General features: G+C 53.8%; 1 long non-coding RNA gene across 2 annotated transcripts in view; it reads right to left on the reverse strand.

Annotated features, from left to right (window-relative positions):
• Nucleotides 1–12044, reverse strand: part of LOC138915692 (uncharacterized) — a 170535-nt gene that overhangs the window by 43357 nt on the left and 115134 nt on the right. Inside the window, exons 5-6 of one of the 2 annotated variants that reach the window (XR_011421805.1) lie at nucleotides 3338–3449; nucleotides 2567–2731 (exon numbers count right to left, since the gene is read on the reverse strand). This is a non-coding gene — a long non-coding RNA (uncharacterized lncRNA). The remainder of the gene's footprint in view (nucleotides 1–2566; nucleotides 2732–3337; nucleotides 3450–12044) is intronic. The other variant, XR_011421806.1, reaches the window with a different exon arrangement.

Genomic DNA, 12044 nt, shown 5'->3' on the forward strand with positions numbered 1-12044 from the left:
AATTTTGCCATAAGCTTTATTTGTGCCCAGTGCTGAACTTAAAGATGTCAAATCATTCCTTAGGAAGTTGTTGGGGATTTTTGAAAGCAAAGTCTAAAATATAACGCCTGACCTTCCACACGTTGGGGCCCCAGCCTCCCAGCATTCTCCGGGAGAAGAGGGTCACCATCCCCGGGAACTGCCTCTCGTTCGGTGGTAAGTCCCTGGCAAAGGACTCCCATTGCAAGAAGGATGCTCCGTGGGGAGCTTCACCTTCCCCTTTTCTTTGAGGGGGTGTTCAGGCAGCGGAGGAGGCAGAGTCCTTCCTGGCACCGGCATCCCAGCTGCTGTCCACGGGCTGCTGTTCCTCCCGGAGGTGGGCGGGCAGCGACAGCTCAGCGGGCCTTGTCCCAGGTGGCTGCAGAGAAGTCACTTCATTTTCGGGGCCTCGATTTCCCTTCTGTTAAATGGAGCAGGAGGAACGCTCTGTCCTTTTCGCAGGGACGCAGCGGGTTCAAACACGGGGACACCGTGGAAGGGTTTCGTTCTCCCAGATGCCCGCCACAATGCGCTGCTTTCTCCAGGCAGCCCTGCGTCCCAGTTGCTTCCCCAGCACCATGGCGTGGGGGCCGAGCGTGGTCCCTCAGGTGGTCCCCTGCCCTCCTGCTCCTGTCTGCACGTGAGCTGCTGACCCAGGGGCCCTGGGTACCTCCTTTATTCACTCCCAGCCTCTGGGAACACCCTCTGTGTGGCAGGCCCTCGACAAGGTGACAGAGAGGTGGGGCCAGCAGCTACTCAACCCTCTCGGCAGGCCAACAAAGACCTCAGAGCCTGACCATGTCACAGAGCCTAACGGTTGTAGTGTTGAAGCAGCACGTGCCCACCATGCAGAGGATGAAAGGACACCAGGCCAGTGGGGCAGAAATGCAAAGAGGTGTCAACTGCTGGGCCACGGCACAGCCACTGGACATGCCAGCCACCCCTCAGCATGGTTGCCTCGGGCCCCGGGAGCTCCAACCTCACGCTGCTGCCCTGTCTGCCTCGTGCTCCCCTTGGAAATCCCCTTCAGGTCTCGTGCCACTGTCTGCAGCCCTCGGCTCCAGCCCTCAGGGGTGCATGGGCCACTCAGGGCACCAGTGGCTTCTTCCACCTGTCATCCAATCATCCCATTGGTGGCTGCCCTGCCTTCAGAATAAAACCTTTCCTGCTGTCCCCATCAGAGTCCAGGTCCAGGCCAGGACCCAGCTAGTCCCAAGCCACAGGGCAAGTAATGCAACGGGGGAGGAAAGTCCAGGTCCCTCCTGTCCTCCTCTCTCTCTTCCTAGAAACTCGTTATCTAGAGCTTAAAGGCGACCATTTCTGTATGGGTTTGTACCCAAGAGGAAATATTCTCTCTGCTCTCCTGGCTTCCCGTGGTGGGGCTCCACTGACCCGGTTTGGTCTGGGCTGTACGGAGAACACCTGTCAAGACGTATGGACCGTGCCATTTATCAAATAATCTGCTCCAAGAACAGATAGGCACTATCAGCAATCTGGTATTGATCCGTACAGGCCCCTGCTATTGTTCATCCCCGCATCCCGAATGGCAGCAGGAATTAATGAAAGAAACAAAACAATGCATACCAATCACTGGGCTCCCCAACCGGCTTCGCCGCTCTCATTAAGTTGGTCAGAGTCTCCCCAGTGAACCCAAAAGCTTGCTCGGCAGAGGTGGGCCCATGAGGTCAACCCTGGTCCGCCAAGGGACCCTCGGCCGCCCTCTCCCTCTTCCCGACCTCCTAGGGGTCCTTGCATGTCTATGAAACCTATGGAAGCGGATGATGCTAATGGTGTGGGGAATCCTCCTGGGCGCAGAAGCGGCTCTCTCGGGGTCCGGGCAGAGATGGCCTGTCCCTGACAGCCCCTTCGTGGCTGTGTTGGAGCCACCCTTGTCCAGGACTTTTTCCCACACAGAGTCTGTTTGCCTTCCATGAGCACAGAAGCACACTGGGGAGAGCAACGTCTGCAGACAGCACTTGCAGGCCACCAAGGGGAGGATGGGGACCACGGCGGGAAAGAAGGACAAAACACAGCCTCTCCCTCAAGGGAAGGTCCTGCAGAGAGACACCCGCCAACTCCACCTCTGGGCCCCCCACCCAGACACGCCTGCCTCACCATCACCGTGTCCTCAGCACAGCAGGCTTCAAAGGCTCAGCTGAGATGGCACCTCCTGAAGCCTTCCCCAATCCCTCCAGCCAGAACTGAGCTCTCCCTCCGCTGAGCATTCCCCCTGCTTTGCCTGGGCGTAACACGTAATAAACTGTGTCTCCTCCAGCCTACGAGATCAGAAGGAGCAGGGAGGCAGGAAAAACAAGCACATAATTATGAGGCCTGCCCTCTGAAGGCAGGGACGTAGATGCGATCATCCTTGCAACCCTACATAGTGCCTAACGCTATGAACAATGGATGGATAGGTGGACAGGTGGATGGGTGGATGAGTGGATGGATGAATGGATGGATGGATGGGTGGATGGATGAATTTGAACCAAGTGGAACAAGGACTCAAGAGTACACCAGTCCCATGGGAGTAAGCCCACATTCATGGTACCTTGATGATACACCGCACTGTGGGTTTCACTTTCTTCCTCACAGTGCAAAGGATCTCCCCATTCTCTACCCACAGTGCCAGGGAGCCTTCACATCCTGATGGATCGAAGAGGACACTGAGGCCCAGAGAGGATCACACAGAGCCAGTCCTCCAACAGCTGACCTCCTGAAAGGAAAGAAATTGGCCCTCTGCCTGATCTAAACCAGACCCCAGGCGCCGGACTCCCCTCTCAGGAGGCTCCCTGGAAATCGCAAAGCCACGGTGGGACCAACCACGGCTGCAGACCAGCCCAGTCAGTGAGTGCTGCTGAGCTCCTGCCACACTTGTCCCCTCGGAAGGGCCCCTGCAGGCTGCCTTGATTGTCTGTGCGGGGAGGGGTCCCTGTGTGTCCCCCATGCTGCAGACAGTGAGGTCTCCCCTTCCTCCTCAGCTGGAGGGCGGCCTCAGCAGAAAATCTGCCAAGAACGGAGCTTTCCGCTCGGCTCAGGATTTCAAGAGAGGCAGCCGCCCCGTGTCCAAGAGATGAAGCAGAAACACTAAGTGGCATGGACTGAGGCCTCGCTCAGCTGAACAGGGCCTCTGGGGGGCAAGAGACAGCTCCAGTCTGGAAAGGAACAGACCAACGGGTCAGGCTGGGCCAGCCAGGCATGCGACATGCAATTCTCCGAGGACAGACGGCAAATCTCCACCCGTGCAGGGCCCAAAGAGGTTGACCCAGGTGCGGGGGCTGTTCCCCCTTCACCCCTGCCCTGCGGCTCCCTGCAGCCTCACCTGGACACGGGGCCTCCTCCAGGGCCACGTCGCACGTCTGCCGTGCAGGGAGGGAAGGGCAGCAGAGCTTCTGTTTCCGACTAAGGAAGACAAGTGTGGATGACGAGGGTAGCTGGGCAGTGCGTGGGAAGAGAAGAGAAGAGGGAAATCAGAGAGGGATGGGCGAACAAAGAAAGCCTGGCTCCTGCCCTTAAGGTTCTCCCAATTTCAGGATGCTCTGAAGCAGCGTCTCTCCTTCAGGGATTCCAGATGTTCAGAACGTTGGGTGAGCCGCCCCAAATCCCTCTCTCTGAATTTCGACATAGCTCTTGCCCTGTGCTCACCCAGTTGGCAAGGCAGAGTTTGGGGGCAGAATTTCGTCCTCTTGAATTCCTGCAGGCAAATGCCACAGTCACCAGAGGTGGCACCCACCCACAGTCCAGCTCAGGAAAGGGCCGTGTGTGAAGGCTGGTCCATCCCCACGCTCTGTGCCACCACCGTTCAGGCAGAGACATGGTGTCCCTGAGCAGGCCCGGCCCTGCTGGGACCTGAGGACACAGGCATGAAGGACAGGCCCTTCCTCACTGACCCCTGTCCCATTAAGGCAGACTCCACAGAGCTCCGAGGATGTTCCAGAAAGGAGGAGATTCAGAAAGCAGAGGGGGCCTCACAGGAGGGGAGGCCATGGACAGGCAGAGCAGAGAAAGGTGTGTGGAGAGGAAGACAATGACTGTCTCCTAGAAACCCTCCCAAATCCACAGCAGCGTAATTGGAAAGGCCCCAGCTTTAGCTGCAGGCCCCACAGCAGTGTCATCTGGCGTCCTGGAAAGTCTTTGGAGCACCATGGCCCTCGCAGAGGTCCCACTCTGTGAGTCCACCTCTGCTTGCATGGGGAGCTGCTAACGGGAAAGTCAATGCACAGCAACGCTGCTCAGTGTTCCCGAGAAAGACACGAAGCCAGGCCCCCATGCTGCCGCCAGCCGCTCAGGGTTGACACACACGCAGAACCCAGAGAGCCAGTGAGCACAGCCTGGCCACACAGTGACATACGTCACCTCTGGAAGCAGAGGCCGTGGAAATGGGACAGGAGGCCACCGCGCTCTGGGACTCTCTCAGGACTTTGCTGGGACAGAGCCCACGCTGGGCTCAGCATAAGGCCTCTCGTACTGACCCAGATGACTGCTCTGCCACCCACTGCCCACACACGCTGGCCCAGCCCCACAGCATCCACAGGCACCTCCAGGACAGTGGTCATTGTCCCTCAGAGGTTCTCAGCCTCAGTCCTGGGGTCCAGGCCCCCCATTCCAGGTCAGCTCGAGAAAGCTGACCAAGCAGCAGAATGGAACCTCGCTGCTCCCGAGAGGTGGCACCGGGGCCCGAGCCTGGCCCAGTGAGCCCGGGAGCCACCGTGCCAGCAGATGCGGTTGTCTCTCTGCACAAGAATGTCGCTTCTACAGTGGGTTATGTTTGCTGCCTGTGCCCCGCGAGCCTAATGGGGTGTTGCTTGAGGGGCCCATCTCAGGCCCTTGAAGGCCAGGGCCTCCCTCCTGCCCTCCCCTCCCTGGCCGTGTGTCCCGCCCACCTTGGAAGTGGGCTGCCAGCGCGCTTGGCTCGCTTGCTCAGGAAAGGCTGATCTTCACTCGCTCTTTCTGACGCCAGCAGCCCATCTGCCGCCTCCCCAGGAAAGGAGCAGCTCGGATGGACTATCTGCCGGGAAGCCTGGTGTGAGACTGAGCAGGAAGAAAGGGAAGAAAACGCTGGTCCCCCCTTAGGCTCCTGCTACGCGGGGGAGGCGAGCCACAGGATCACGTGGTCAAGCAAGGACAAGAGACCCAACAGGCCCGTTCCCAGCCAGGGATGCATGGTGTCAGGGTAGCTTCCCCCACTTCCCCCTTCCTGAGCTTCCACACAGCTCTTGCCCAGTCTGCACCCAGGCTCTGTTAACTCCCGAGACCCCTGCAAAGCTGGGTCTGCAAAGCCGCCGTTGAGGGAACTGTCTGCACAGAGCCAGACGCTGCAGCCGGAGGCACAGGACGATGCCCAGGTGGACCTGCTCGTCCTTCTAGGTGGCGTTGCTGATAGGAACGGGGGCCCCCATGGCAACTGGGATGGTTCATGCTGCTCAACCCAAGACTGCTCCCAGGCCGTGAGAACCCACTCAGGGCAGGCCGGGTGAGAGGGCACCCAGACAACTTTACCCCCTTCCCCTTCCCCGAAGCCAAGACTGGGGTCACAAGTCCAGGACACGGGAGAGGCCAGGGAGTGGAAAGAGGCACGCAGTTCACGGTCCAGCTTGGTTTCGGCACACACAAATTATTTCTCACTTTAATAACCCAACATTTAAAATTCAGAAGGCCACACCTTTTTTTAAAGCCGGTGCTATCACTTCTACATAAACAGCGGAGGACCAACAATATGGGGTCGCATTCCCACCTGGCAACAAGGGCCGGGGCAGGGCAGCAGGGCCCCTCTGCAGCCCATTTCTCTGATGTCAGCTCCCTGCCTGGCCCTGCAGACTTCTGCTTTGCCACCCTGTGGGGGAGGCGGCCGCAGATCTCAGCACGACGAGGGGGCTGGAGGCACCCCGGGGGAACACCCAGCCATAGCCATCCCACCAGCGAGTGGTCCTAAAAGAGTGTGACCTTGGACGGCCGATTCCCCTTCAAATGAGGTTCTCCTGGTCTCACCAGCTCACCCTGGAGACTCTCAAATTTTGCTGATCGGGGAGCATAATTCTCAGAGAGGCAAGGCCAGCTCTTTCTGCTTTGAAATAAAGACCAGCATCCCGACTCACCGGGTCTTAGCTGCGAGTGGGCCCTGGGCTGGTGGCTGTTTCCGGGAGGCAGGCAGGCTTGCTTTAAATGCAAGGAGGGGTTACAATTGACTGCCAAGCCGCAGTCAACAAAGAGGGTTAAAAAAATAAAGCCAGGCTTCCTGCCTGCCCTTTGCACACTAACAGCCGCTGTTTGCTGGGCGTCCACATGAGGAACACGGGCGCGCTGACTTCTATTACACAGAACATTAATAAGAGGAGGCTCTGACCCTCCATCGCCGAGAACCAGGTAAATGATGGGGAGGGAAGGGGCCGAGGAATGGTAGGCATTTTACACCGCGCGACTTGAAGGGGAATGCGTTGCCTATAAAGATGACGGGTGTTGTAGCACCGAGGAAAAAAACATAATTTTTCATTGATGTACGGCAGCAGGGCTGGAAGGAACACAAATACTACAGTAGATCCATTAACTGGATGACAAGAAACAGTGTTCACATCCACTGACTAAACTGTTTTTGATTCTTTAGTACCAACATGCAGAATGATCCTTACATTATGTTGCCAGGGAAAAACCCTAAAATGCATTTATTTCATAATGTAACTTTCCTGTATTATCATAATAGAGCCATAACGGTTGTTGCAAACACCATGGGGTCTAAAAAACACCTACGTAAAGTTATTAAATTGGAAATTTTTTAAAAGGGGGAAATTTGGAGTGTCTACAAGGTTATGGCTGCCTGCAGGGATGGGGAGAGCCGCCGGCGATGTCCCACTTTTGGCCCCTCCTTCTGGGCTTCTGAGCTCCGACCCTAAGCACCGCCTGTCACGGCTGAACAGGCCTGGGGACACCTGGGGAGGCAAGTGGCAGACACAGACTCATCCGTGTCCAATTCCCCCGTGAAAAGTGGGATTGCAGGCAGTGAGACAGTCTCTTCTCCCATCTTCAGCGTCAGCTCCATTCCCAGCTTCACCCTTCCTTCCTCTTCTTTCCTTATCCCTTGCTCCTGGTCTGTATGTCCCATCTGTACAATGGGGACAGAAATGGCTATTGCCTGGAACGTGCTGGATGCAGTGCCTGACCATGTGCTGGGTATTAAATGGATGGTTATTAGGAGCACGCCTGTGAGTGGTGGTTCCCACCAGGACCGCCATGCCTACAGGCCATGCCCGGTGAGTCTGTGGCAGCTGATGTCTGAACGAGCCAGGCCCAGGTCGGAATCTTGACCCTACTACATCCGCAGGCCCTCAAATGTGGAAGTTATCATAATGATGGCTTTTATAACCAATCCCCACTGTTCCAGGCACCCTGCTCAGGGGTGAGGAGTGTCGCCCCGCCGGGAGGACCTCACCTACAGCTGGTGCAGGCAACAGAGAGCTACAGAAGAAGCAGAAACTAAGTGTCGGGAGGTAAAGGAGGAAGACAAGGGAGTCTTCTCGAGAAGGCAGCTTTACCAGACCTGAGATTGACAGACACAGAAGGCGGTGAAGGCATTCTGGTGAAACGAGCAGGAGGATGGAGACAGCCTGTGCAGGTGGGGAGCGGGGTGGCCTGGGACCCCCGGAGCCCAGCACGTGTGTGGAAAGCAGCATGTCTCGAAGCCGGAGAGAGAAAGGCTGGGCTGGTCGTGGGGAGAGGCTGATTCTAAAGCCGTGCTGCAGTCACTCCCCGGCTGCCTCCGGGATGGACTGGAAATGGCGGGTGGGACTGCAAGGAAGGCCCAGGAGAACGAGCCCTCGATGTATCTTCTTCCTTGCATACCTGGGTGGTTGCACGGGAAAGAGGAGCCATTTTGGAGGAGGTCATGAGGTCATGAGGACAGGTACTGAGGTTGAAGATGAGGGCAACTTGGTCCCACAGTTCGTCTTTCAATTGAATGAGTGAAAATACAAAGGGATTTGTAATAATGGCAGCAACCCACATTCACTGAGAACTCTGGGCCTGCTAGCTCTGGGGATGCCTGCTGTGCATCCATGCATCATTTGGGCCTCACCCCAGCCAGGGAGGGGGTGGTACCCCCATTTCCTGATGAGGAAGCAAAGGCTCAGAGAGGGAAGACAAGTTTTCCCACTGCACAGCTGGTCAGTAGCAGAGCTTGGATTCTAAGCCAGACCTCACTGGATCCAAAGCTCCTTCTCTTAACCAGGACTGTTTCTCTGAATCTCAGCTTCTCTGTGGACGATGAGGAAAGAGGTGACTGCCAAGGGTGAGTGTGAACTTCACAGCGCAACAGAATCAATGATGACATCACCATGAACAGGCCATTTGGAAAAAATAAAATGAATCTCTTATCCATACTTAATTCCACCATTAAAAAAGTAATCCCAGGCAGATTCGAGATTTAAATGTGGCGAAATAAAACCATAAAATCCCAGGTGAACATTAGATGAACACTTTTATACTATTGGGATGGGAGTGGATTTGCAAAATATTACCAGATGCAGCCAGACCTGCTGCCAGACCTGTCACTATTACCTGCCCCTCCCTGTGGCTGCAAAGAGCTTGGTCTTCAAGACTCCTTTATTAAGATGCAGATTCTCCCTGAGGGGGATCACCTTCTGCAGAAATGGCCTCTCGGCTTTCTTTCTAGCATGACAGCACACAGGAGAAGGGATGGGCCTTGGGAAAACACACCTGGACTTGGGCCAAAGTAGCAGGGCTGGGACGGAGAGGATGTTATCCCTGGAATCTCATGGAGGGAGAGCAGCGCATGTGACTTCCAGGCTGCAGTGGAGGTTTCCCGCAGCCCCCACCCAGTTTCTGCAAATCTTGGTGAGGGCCCACCGGGCGCCATGCCTGTGACGTGGGTGATGAAAAGATGATTAAGAAAACAGACGTGCTACCTGCATAGGGGCGAAGGCAAAACACAGACTCGAGCTCCTCTGATCCAGATAGTCACTGGGTCAACCACGTTCTAGCCAAGACAGCGCCATGCCATCCCAAGGAGAGGGGCCTGAAGCCGCTCTGCCCGCCGGCTGTGCTCCATGACCCGTCTTCCGTCTTCATAGAAGCTGCCTGTCCATATGACTTCCCCACGTTTGAATGCAATCAGATCACCTGGCTTTGGTAGATGATGGAGTGACAACAGGACATGGACAATGTAGGTAAAAATATCTGTAATCTGCTTAACTGCTGTGGTTTGGCACTGGCGCTTCAAACAAAAGCAATGACTTCTATGGCCATGTTTCAGCCCCTACTCCCTACTGGCCACCTGTGAGGAGACACAGAGACCTCAGCACCAACACGCATTCCCTGGAGCAGAAAGTTCCCCTGCTGGCTTGGTTTTCCTTTTTTTTAAATTTTCCAATGAATGTGGTTTGCACTAATGGGATGTTTGTGCGGAAGATATAAATATATGTAACTAACATTGCACTGTTTCTTGGTGCCATCTCTGTGAATAATTCACCCTGAGAGCTCTGCCGTGGGAAATCATCACGCGTGGTCCACAGTGAGGAGCCAGGGCAAAGTTGGGGGGTCAGCTGTCTGGCTTCTTGTTATCTGTCCAGGAGTAGCCATAAATTCACTGCAAAAAGCAAGATCCAGGTTCCCAGGAGCAGAAGGGTCACTGGAAGCAAGTCAGGAGGACGTGGCTTTATTTAATTGGGAACTAAATATCTTTGGGATTGTTTTTCCCTCCAAAGGAAGGTCATTTTGCTGTGCAAACACGTCAATGCCTCCTTGGTGGTCTGTCCCCTGATTAAGCCCAGATTCCCCCTCTGCATTATAGGTTTCTCTTCCGTATGACAGGGACACAATCTGCCAAGCCAGTATTTGGATTTCCAGCGTCATTCCCCCAGCCTCGAGTCCATCGCGCCTCCTTCTGCCCCTCAGTCAGGTACTCAGAGGCCCCACTCATTAGCCACAGAGTCACAGAGACTCGTAAGGTATTAAGATGGCAATATCATCTTATTGGCTATTAACACAAATGTGCCAATAAACATAGTGCATAAAAATTATACATATTCCCTCGGAGTCCATAATCCCGAACTGATATGGCATAATGCAAAACACACTTCCCCAAAAGCAGTGCTTGAAGTCACGATGTACAAATTGAATTTTAAATAAATTTCCTGAAACATCGCCAGTGGTTCTAGCTGCGTTAGCCACACACATTTGCTAAAAATAAAGCACAGAGTGGCTGTGCCCACCCTGACCCAAAAAGGACAGGACAGGAGGGCCTTTATCTGCCTTGCCCGTTGTTTCGAAAGCCGACTCACAACCTGCACCTTCGAGTGCAATTGTTGGAACAACCCAATACCTTCCCCTCCAGGGCTTCCCCTAATTATCAGTGATCATCAGGTTCCCAAAAGTCAGCTGGTCGTCACCTCGCCCTCTATCAGAGAGGGAGATGTTGATTGCATGACTGCCTTGCCAACACCCTCTGAAATGCTGTAGCGATCGTCAGCAGCTGACCACGGAGCCAACCAGAGTTGGCCCAAATTCGGACCAGCCGCTGAAGTACTTCCCAGCCCCACATGTGTGCAAACACTGAAAACACAGGGCAGCCCCATTAAAAAGGGGGTGCTGGGCGTGCTTAAAACCAGACCTGCCCCCACAAAACGAGGGGAGCCAGATCCCCATAAAACGCCCAGCTGGTTGGGCTCTGGGATCCAACACTCTCGCACACACGCGTAGGCACACACACAGGCAAAGCAGTGAAAAACCAGAAGTTCCCCTAAGCCTTGTCATATTTTTTTCCCCAACCCTCTGCCTCCCAGACCAAGGCGATGGTCAAGGAAGGACGTTAGAGGGAAGCCGAGTCGCCTTGTTTCTGAAGCCTGTCGGATGCCTCCTTTCTTCAGTGTTTGTGGTCATTTACGTGTTATTTTCAGCAGAGACCAACACCAAAAATATTTTACCCTAGCTCACCAGACTTATTTTGTTAAAGGCACAAAGTGAATTGTGTTTTTCCCGAGAGTGTTCCTCACGTGGCTCACCCGAGCAGGGACCTTTTGGACGGATGTAAGACCCAGCTGTCAAAACGTCCCCAACTCTCCAAGGCCTGGCCCGAACCCCAACGCTCCAGGTTTCCTTCTCAGCCCCACCAGGAGAGTGAAGAGTTCATGCTGGACAGGTGATATCTTCATGCTGCACAGCGCTCTTTCAAAGACTTACTCCTCAAGAAAAAGATGGGCAAACTATCAAACAGTTCACCGAAGAAATACACATATGCAAGAGACGTACGAAAATTTATCCAACCTCAATCATAAAAGAAATTCCAATTTTAAGTATTTGCATCTATCAAACAGGCAGCTTGGTACAGACCATCTCCCGTCTGGAAAGCAAGGCTGCCACTCTCACACACGTCTCGCCAGACCGACCTCCCCTGGGGGCAAATTTTCAAAATAAAGGGGCCTCACCATATAGGATTCCTCTTCTAGGAATTCACTGTATGGAAAGCCCAGAGGTGCACCCAATGATTAATGTTACAGGATATTTGTAACTTTTTTCTAGTTTTACCTTGCTCAGCCCTGCGGTGTCCACTTGCCCCTCCTGCCTGTCCCTGGGAACTTCACTGGTAACGTCAAAAAACTAGAAACAACTCAAAGTTTACCAAGAAGGAAATGGTTAAATGATATTGTACATCCATAAAATGCAATTTTGTGAATTCTTAAAATTAAAAAAGTAAAGTTTGTGAAAACCATTAAGGACATGGGAAATGTTTATAATATGTGAAAGGGAAAAAGCAAGACATAAAAACTATATGTATAGTAGAATCCCAATTTTGAAAAAATAATAATACATCCAAATGCCCATGGGCGTGTAAAGAAATGCATAAAAATCTAACAATGTTTATCTCTGGGTAGTGGGATTACAGGCAGTTTTTATTTTCTTCTTGAAACTTCTCGGTATTTTCCAATGTTCAAAAGCAAATTTGTATTACTCCTATACTCGGAAAGCACTGTTTTACTTTTGTTCTTTCCACGTGGACCCCCGAGGCACTTGCTATGGGAATG

Source organism: Equus caballus, chromosome 10 (genome assembly GCF_041296265.1).
Source record: "Equus caballus isolate H_3958 breed thoroughbred chromosome 10, TB-T2T, whole genome shotgun sequence".
Classification (NCBI taxonomy): Eukaryota; Metazoa; Chordata; class Mammalia; order Perissodactyla; family Equidae; genus Equus; species Equus caballus.